Here is a 9,530-nt window from a genome sequence, read left to right as displayed (position 1 = left end):
TGAGGACACAACCCACAGCTTTTACGTGTTTTCAAAGAATTTTCTGTATTTAAAGAGAGGCTCCTAAGTGCTCAACTGGATGAGGGCCAGAGCACGGAGTGGGCTGCAGGATGGATGTGGGATGGGGACAGCACGGCTGTGCGTGGAAAGGCACGCTCCCATGCACCTCTCACATCCCACACAGCTGCGGTGCTGCTGAGTGACACAAGAGGGGACCTGGGGACACATCCAGCATCTTGCCCTGCTGTTCTGTGTGCATCCAAAACGCTGGTGGCTGGCACCATCCATTGGGAAAAGCCAGTGCAGAGCAGCAGCTTAACAGATCGTGTTAACCGCTGCATTGTTAGCACCTGCTGAAGGCAGCAATTAAACACCTCCACCTCGGTTGATAGGTGGGCTTTGCAGATGCTGGAGCAGCACTTTCATACACATACATGGTGGCTCCCAGAGGGACGATGACGGCTGCTCTGTGGATCCTGATGGGCACTGGGTGGGATTTTTCCCTCTCATCCCCTTCTTCTGTGCCATTTCCTTCAGAAGGGAGGAGAGCTGTGTGGGGCTGCCTTACTTGCTTGTAAATAATGCATTTATTGCACTTACAAGGGTCTGAAAACACAGCAAAACTGTTTGTGTTTCTGCCAGGGTTGCTGTTGCTCCCTCAGCGACTCTTCCCAGCGGCAGAAGCTCAGCATCTCCCTCTCCCTGGGGCTCCTTCCTCCCCACAGATTCTGCTTTTTGCTCTTAATATCCACTTTCCCATTTAATGAGCCAGCAAATGCCAGGGATGATGCCTCTCTCAGAGCACCCTGCGCATTAGCAGGATGATCCATCCCACTGGGAGCAGCCCAGCTCTGTGTACTGTAACTGTGGGTCCTGTAGGAGCCCCCTAAGCAGTGCTGCTCTCCCCTTAAGAAACAAATCGCCCCCAACCCCCCCAGAGCCCCTGCACGGCCCCTGCCTGCAAAACAGCATGGCTTCACCTGGGAAAATGCAGAAGTTCCCAGAATTGTGGGTCACACTCCAGGAAAAACCCGGTGGTTTTGGTTTGCTGCGAGTCAGAAAGCAAGCAGAGAAGGAAAAACAGGTTCTGCTTTTGGAAACCACAACCTTCCAGCCCAGGGAGCTGCACACGTCAGCCCATCAGCGCCCATCTGCCAGAGACACTGCGTGCACCAGAGGTGTCAGAGCAACAGAGAGCGTAATTGCTAAATAATTTATCAGAAGAGGGCCAAACAGGAGCAAGGCAGAGAGCAGCCCGACGGAGCTGAACGTCTGCAGCCCCCAGAAGGATGCACTGTGTTATCCTCTGCGCAGTGAGCTGTGCTGGCAAGAGCTGCTCGGAAAACTCTGGGTGGTTCTCTTCCAACAACACACTGCTGGTTTTCCCTCTGTCCCTCCAGTAATTTTTGTGACATCATCTTCCCCTTATTCCTCTCTTTCTCATCCCTTATTTCATACTGTGGTGAGCAGGGGGGCCGTGGCACAGCTGCACCGCGGGGTCCCCGCATGGCACATTGTGGGGACACTCATGGAGCCATAGGGGGGCCCTGACCCCATATCTGCCTGTGCCTCTCAGCCCCCCAGCCAGGCACTGTGCAGGGGCACTGCTGGCAGGTTCCTGGCTCCCCTCGTGCAGGTTAAATCTGTCTCAGACCACAAATGAGACGTGTCTGCTGAGTTCATCCGCAATTACAGCGTGGAGCAGCCCTTGTAATTAGGAGCTTCACCCTGGAAGCGCAGCCCTGCGCTGCACACCCTGCACATGCTCCTTCCTCCTGGGCTTAAATCGAGGCAGGAGGGCTCCATCCTGCACAATGGGTGTTGCAAAGGGGGCTGCAGCCCCTCTCTGGCAGCCGTTACTTGGTGCAGGATTGCAGCGGATAGATGTGTGCGTGGGGCATGGGGCTGTTGCTGTGCCCTCCCCCCACGTTCAGAGGGATTGCCAGCTCTGCCAGACAGACACGAGGTGCAGCAGGGATTGCCCAGCCTGTGTCAGGCAGTGTGGGCACATCCTGGTCCCGCAGCCCCCGTCCTTGGCACAATCCCTCTCCACAGCTGTGCCAGGAATGCACTTGGCTCCCATACTGCTGGCCCCGCAGCCAAGTGGCTGCTCCCATGTGCCCCAGCAGCAGCAACACATCTGCAGAACTTGGAGCCGCAGGAACCTTTGTCCTACAGAGAGAAAACACAGAGCACCCGAGTTTGTCCAAAAAACCCTACAGGAGAATGGGAGCTGCTGCTTGCATCCAGCAGGGCACAGCTGTGGGGCGGCAGGGGATTCCTATGGAGAAACACCTGCAGAGTCCCCACCTGTGCAGTGAGACCCCTGGGGCTGCCCCACTGCTGCCAGCAAACCTGCAGCGAGGAGCCCTGGGATGCTTTCACACGGCCTTGGCCTTTTTTGTCAAAACAAAACAGAAGAGAAAAATCTGGATTTTTCTTTCCACTGAAACCTCGCATTCTCTCCTGCAGATAAAATTTCCCTTTCTGGTTTTTTTTTTTTTTTTTTTTTTTGTTTTGCCTTAAAACCAAAATAACCAAAAGCATCTCAGCAATGCGCCCCGCAGCCCAGCCCCACACGGCCCACGAGCATCTCCATCCCATCAGCACAACCCCGGAGCTCCGCAACCCCCCGGGCACAGCTGTGCTCAAGATGCAATTGTGGTCTCCCATGGCATCTTCCCGAGGCACTCGGCCATGGCATCGGGCAGCCGCTTCCTGCCCACCTCTTGTTTCCACGGCATTGCAATCGAGAGCAAAATTGCTTTTCCCTTCCTGCCCGGCCTTCACTGCGGTGCCGTTTCCAGAGTGGCGAAGGACCAACGGTGCCCATAGTGCAAGGAGGGGACATGTGGGGTCCGTGCACCCCCGCGGTGGCGGTGCTATTCCTGGCCTAATTGCTGCTCCCTGATCAGCAATGCACGCACACTGCGGCTCGGTAATAGCTTTACTGCTGGCGCATGTCACCGGTAATTGCATTAAAGCAAGGCAGCAGCCTCGATCGAGCCCTGACGTGGCCCAGTGCAGGGGTGGGCAGGGGGGCAGCTCCCCCAACAACCCTTCCCCATCACTGCATCCTGGCTCCCGTGCGCACCCTTGGGCTGAAGCTCCCCAGTGCTTGGAGGACGGACGTCCTACAGATCACCCATCACCTAAAAACATCACCTGCATTGTTGTTGTTTTTTTTTTTCTCCTGCAAAAAAAGTTGGTAATTGGTGCATATAAATACCCACATGTGTATATAAACACACCGCAGCTGACCAGCAGAGCTATTTAAAACCCAGGCGAGGTGGAAGATCAATGCCAAGCCCCTCTTTTAGGAAAAGGGCACGGGTGCACGCCTAGGACACGCACCCATCCTGCTGTCCGTGCCTCGGGGTCACGGAGCAGCAAAAATAGGGCTGTAAGTAGAGGTTGGAGCAAGTCTAAATAAACACCGGAGGTGACACCTGCCCTGCAGAGGGGCGGCCAGCACGGCCCCACCGCCCTGAGATTGCAGTGCCCTGCACAGCCGCGTGCTGAGCACCTGCTCTGCCCTCACACCTGGGCACAAAGGCAACACTGTGCTGGGAATCTGACACCGCCAGCTGAGCGCGGCCGCGGGATTTGAGCAACAGAGGGAGCTGCCAAAGCCAACAGAGGCTGCTGCCGCAGCACGGAGCCGGGTGCTCCAATCCCAACGCCAACCACCTCCTGCCTGTTCGGATGCAGCGGTTTTGGGGGTTTTTGCTTCCTCCCCATGGCTGAGTGAGTCAGCCCTTTCCATGGCACGGTGACAAACAAAGCCTCAGCCAGAGTGGCTGAGCTCCCTTCAAATCAAAGCAAACCCCATAGAACTGGAGGGACCCGGGAGCTTTGCATCCACGATCCTATCCACCATCCCCACCTCAGGAGCTGCCGTGGTTCTCCTTCCCCAGGACCGGGTGGTGCCAAGTGCCCCCCTGTGACAACATTTTGCATGAGGAGACCTGAGGCCACCCATCCGTGCTGCAACGCCTCTGGATGTCCCCTCTGCACAGACAGCCACTGCCCCTCCTCGGGGCCAGCCGGCAGGTGACGATGCCGAGGCTTTGTCCCTTGCCCTATGATGTTGCCCATGATTTATAGGTCATTTTACAGCAGCTGTAAAGAGGCTGTAAATTATAGGAGGGGCATAAATTAGCCACGGACCCCTTTACTGGCCATAAAGATCTAAGGCCCACCACAGCTGCCTTTGGAGCTGGCACTCGGGAGCATTCCCGAGGACAGCCAGGGTTGCCTTCAGCCAGGCCGTGGGGTTCTTTGGCATGCTGGACATAAATGGGCCCTTTATAGCAGCGGGGCCGGGGGGCTGTGACAGGTGGGGAGGAGCTGGGGGCTCATTCTGAGCATGGATGGGCTGCACTGAGACCCCACATCCCCATCCCCACATCTTCACGGCCAGCCTCATGCCCAGCTCTGGCTCTGCTGCAACTGATGCCTCCTCCAGTGCTGGCGCCCTCCCCATGTGTGCAAATCCCCCCAAATTCCCTTACTATCAAGTCTGCCCCAGCAGCAGTTGGTGCCCTCTTGTTCTCCCGGGTGACCCTGCAGCACAAACAGCTTTGCAGCTCCTCGCCGTCCCATTAATTACATTACCCCTAACGAGAAGGATCAGGCGGAAGGGATTAAACTTCGATTCTGCTTCCGCAGTCCCAGCGCACAGGAGAGAAAAGCAGCTTTATCCGCTCAAAATGGGAGTCACTTTTCACACTCACTCCAATCCCAGTGTTAATCTCCTTGGTTTCCCCATCCCGCAGCAGGCAGCTCCCGGGGCTCTTCCCCTCCTCACCCAGATTGGCGATGCTCTGAGAGGACTCTGCAACCCTTCCCCAGCACTTGGCTGCTGCCTTGGCCCTCCTGCTGGCTTCTCCCCCCTCCCTGTGCTGCCTCGTGCCTGTCCCAGCCGGACAGAACAGCACATTTGGGGAATTTCTGTGAGTTGCCAGAGGCTCAGCATTTCCTCCCGCCTGGGGCTGCAGCTGCTGACCGCATGGCAGCGAGCTCTCATTATCTGCCTGGATGCAGCCAGTCCACGGGCTTTGAGCTTCAAGCACTTGGGGTTCACATATGCACAGCACTGTCCTGCAGAGCTGCATCCACGGAAAGGCTCAGGCCCCGTGGTTGCTTTGTTGCACGAGTCTGGGCTGGGAACTGCTCAGCTCGAAGGTAGGAGAGGTTCTGTAAGTGACACCTGTCAGATGGAGCGCATCCTTCACACGGGCACTTTGCTCCTGGCAAGTGATTTGCATGATGATTCAGCATGAATTTGCCTACATTACAGCACAGGGCACATCCAGCCCTCACGGTGCTCAGAGAGCTGCCAGAGATGGGGTCAGGGTACCCTGCACCACGGGTCACCCCCTGTCTGCCTGCAGGAGGTGCTTTGCATCTTGAGAGGCTTTGATGGAGCCTGCCTCCTTTGCATGCAGAGCTCCTCTCACCTCCATTGCCAGCTGCTGGCTCCCAGGGCTGCCCAGCTTTGGGAGTTCAGCAGGTGTTTCTCTGCAAGGCCATTGCCCTGGGTTGGGGTCAGGGTTAGGATCACAGCTCTGCCAGGGGCAGAGGAAGAAGCACCAAGTGCCAGGGCAGAGCCAAAGACAGGAAGGATGCTTTGTGAAGGGTGTGGATTGCTCAGCTAGGATAAGGGTCTTGCAGGTCCCCTGGTGGGACAGCAGCCTCTGTAGAGCTGCCCCTGGTAGCTGCAATGTTGGGGGGCCACGTGCAGCCCCTGCCCCCTATCTGGGAGCGCAGCTGCTGTCCACTGCTGGAGCATGAGACAGCAGCAGTAAATCTGGGCTCGTTGCTGGAGACCCCAAGGAGAGCATCTGCAGCTTGTTTTCATCATGAACTCCAGTAAAAAGGGCACCGTCCCTATAAATCCATCATGGGGAGACTTCCTGCACGCCCAATCCGGCTCCTGTTCCTCTGATTCCTCGTGCACAGACGCCTGCTGATGTCAGGCTGAACTGGGGGCTCCTGCTCTGAGTCCCTCCCTCCTTGCATCACCTCTGGGTTGCTCAGCAGTGGGGATCAGAGCTGTGAGGTCCCTCCAAGCCAGAAACCCCTGCTGGGCCATCTCTGCATCAAGCTGTGCTCTTCTGTCCTTAAGTACCGAGAAGACAGAATGGGCTTAGAGCCTTCTTGGAAATCATCATCCATCAGCCAAGGGAGGGGTAAACACTTTCAAGTCAAGTGCTGGAGAATGAGCGCACAGAGGATGCTTCCTAGCCCTGCAGATTAAGCCCAGAGGAATTAATCAATAAGAATCTAATTTAAGAAGCTTTTATGCACCTTTACAGCAATTGCTCTCTCTCAATATGCCCCCATCACTGCAGGTGCTCTCACCAACTGCTGCTAAGGGACTGGGGAGCTCTGGGGGCCACTTTTGCTCTCTCCATCCCTGCAGACAGCTCTGACGCTCGGAGTCCTCAAGGAAAGCAGTGGCTGCAGGCAGGTGCAAGGCACCCCCGGGGCTGGGGTTGTGTGCAGAAGCACACTGCATCCCTGCAGGCACCAGCTCTGCCCTTCTGCTGCCCCTACCGAGGGGTTAACCCCGCTCCCCTGGGTTTGCATTCCTGTGTCAATGGGAAATGTGAGCCGGGAGCACCGGCCTCATTCTGCCCACAGAACCCTGCTGATGACAGGCCAGGCTGCCACCACGGAGTGCTCAGGTCCTGGTGGTGCAGATGGGTCCAGGCTGTGCCAGGTTCCCCCCATGGGCCAAGAGATGCTCTGCGCTGAGGGATGCAGCGGCTCACTGGGTGCTTGTAGGAGCAGGAAAAGGCCACAGGAGCCCAGTGACCCCACAAGGGAAGGTGAGAGGAGCAGCATGCAATCTGTTGGGGGTTAGGGAGTTTAGGGTCTGCCTGTGGTTTGCCTGGCCTTCCTCCTCCTCCTCTCCTCTTCCAGCATGTGGGAGGCATCTCCGTTCCGGCCCGGCAGCAGCAACCTCGTGTGGGTTTGGCACAACAAGCGGGCACAGCTCTGCCCCGGGCTATAAATACTGCAGCTTCCACAGGGCTGTCTAGACAGGAAGGCAGCCTGCGAGCAGGGAGAGTCCCAGTGTTAAAGGGGACAGGGAAGACAAGGGGAGTCACCTCCCGAAAACTCAGATGTGCACAGGGAGCTCCTCCGAAAGGAGCACAGGGAAGCTGGGCTGCATGGATGGGGATCCTTCAGGCTGTAAAAAAACTCTCCCATCTGGGGCAGCAAACCCAACACTTCCCCCCAGGTCATGAATCAGGTGCTGGAGGGAGCAAAGGAAGCACCGCCATCACAGCAAGCCCTTCCTCTATCAGAACCTGGGAAGCAACTCTGCCCAGCCCATAGGGCTGCTCCCCTTCCTTCCAGGCTCAGAAGCTATTTAGAGTTTGCTCTGCTCCACTCTCCTTTTATCCCCTTGCAGGGGAACATCACCCCGTTGTTTGTTGTTGGCTGTGGCTTTTTCCCCACTATAAATATCCGAGTGTTGCTTGAAAGAAAGAAGAAAAAAACAGCACCCGACACCAACCACTGTAGGTAGTGGGAGAAAAATCATAGCCCATGGGTAATGACACATAATTGCAGCCCTTCTCCTGATGAAAGGAGCTGCCATTGGGCTCCTAAATGACAGCGTGCAGAAAACGCTATTATCAGATTATCTGAGCGAAGGAATCTTTGCAGCAACACGAAGGCAGAACGCTGGGCTCAGCGCTGCTGATACCATCACTGAGAGCAGTGCAGGATGAGCAGAGCATCACTGCAGCTGATGAAAGTGCTGGCTGCCTGCTGGAACACCTTATTGAACGTCACAGCACTGAGAGAGCAAATCAATGGGGGACAGAAGTCGCACCCGCTTTGTGCAGAGGATGCACAGCACTGAATGCTCCTCTGTGTGCTGCTCAGCTCTGAGCCAACCAAACCTCCACTGTGGGATGGATGGAGGTGAGAGGAGCCTGCAGTGCCCTTGCAGTAACAGCTGAGCATTGGCAAGAGCTGCCCAGGTGTGAGACAAGGATGCACGAACCAAACACACATTTCTTGGACAGACATTCTGGCATAGCACTGAGGAGGCTGCAGCTTTGCTTGCAGAGGGCTTCAAGCAGTCAAGAGCCCACAGCAAGGGTGGGATGCATCCCATCGTGCAGAGCCACTGCTCTAGGGAAGCACTGACTGCTGCCCTGGCTGCAAACACCACTGTGCAACAGTCTGCCCCAACTGCTGTCTGCAGGCAGTAAAATAGCATGTGACGTGTTAATGGGCTCTGTGGAATTTGGCAATTGCAAGGCAGCAGCACACAGCACTGCTGGAGGAGTGCACCCTGCTTGGGCAGTGCTCAGTGGGGACAAGAGGTGCCATGGGGACACGGCCAGCTGGGAACAACGTCAGGGGAAGAGGCAGAAAAGCTGCGCTCAGGATCTTTGAATGCAAGGCAGGATGGCTTTTGTGTTTTGCTCTCCCTGGCTGTGCTTACTATGGCTCCTTGCTCACTATGGCTCCTTGCTCAGCCTCCCAAATGCCACATCTGTGACCCCCACTGTCATTCTGTGGATGCTCTGGGCACCTCTGGCCCCCTCCTCTGGCTGGCAGTGACGCCTGGGGCCATTTCCTTCCATCACCGTCAGACAGGCAGCCAAGCAGCACGGACAGAAGATGTTTCAGTGCTGTTAAGATGCAACTGGCAAAGGAAAGAGCTGCTTCGGGTCGATGAAAATAGCAGAGGAACCTCAGAGAGAGGAGAGAACTCTTGCAGTAGCTGAGCTCAGTGCTGCAGCCCTTTAGCCTGGGACAGCAGCATCCTGGAGCCAGTGTGGTCAGAGCGGGGCACAGGCAGGCGAAGCCCAGCAATGCTGGCAGCGATGTGGCTGCAGCCAAAGCAGCTAATAATGCTTTATTGAGTCAGAGCAGAGAGGGAAAGAGGGGGCTTCCTGTAGAAGCTGTACTCAGCTCCTAAATCATGCCCGGCAGCTAATATTTGTTCCCTGGTGCTGCTGGTTTTCATGAGTCACTTTTTCCTGGGAAAGTTGGTGCTCTGCAGGCTGCCAGGCGAGCTCTCCGCAGCGTCCTTGTGGCCGGTGGCAGGGTGGCCAGGGCTGGGTTTGGGGTGGGTTTCTCCTTCTGATGGTTCACCAGACATTGAGCTCTGCAGCTGGAGAGCCCCAGCCTTGGGGGAAGCGTGGCTGAGCTGCTCGCTGTGATTCAGATGTTCCAAGGTTTGCTGCTCAGGTCGGCAGTGCACCTGGAAGCTCTTCAGAGTAACGCGTGGTCCTGCGAAGGCCAAGCAGCAAAAAGAAGCAGAGTAAAGGTGATGTGCGTTGGTGCAGACTCCTATCAGAGTGCAGCCTCCCATCAGAGCACGGTCTGGGCGTCCTGCAGCCCCACACATCACTGTGGTGCAGGTGCATGCTCGGTGCACATCCAAACCTCCAGCACACTCAGGCATGCACTGCAAAGCGCAGCCGTGTGCACACGCAGCCCCTCTTGCAAGCAGGCAGACCCACAGCCAGGCTGAGCCCAGATGTGCCCCGGCC

Source organism: Tympanuchus pallidicinctus, unplaced genomic scaffold, assembly GCF_026119805.1.
Source record: "Tympanuchus pallidicinctus isolate F22 unplaced genomic scaffold, pur_lepc_1.0 scaffold41, whole genome shotgun sequence".
Lineage (NCBI taxonomy): Eukaryota > Metazoa > Chordata > Aves > Galliformes > Phasianidae > Tympanuchus > Tympanuchus pallidicinctus.
The sequence above is the reverse complement of the archived record's forward strand: the minus strand, read 5'-3'. Positions refer to the sequence as shown.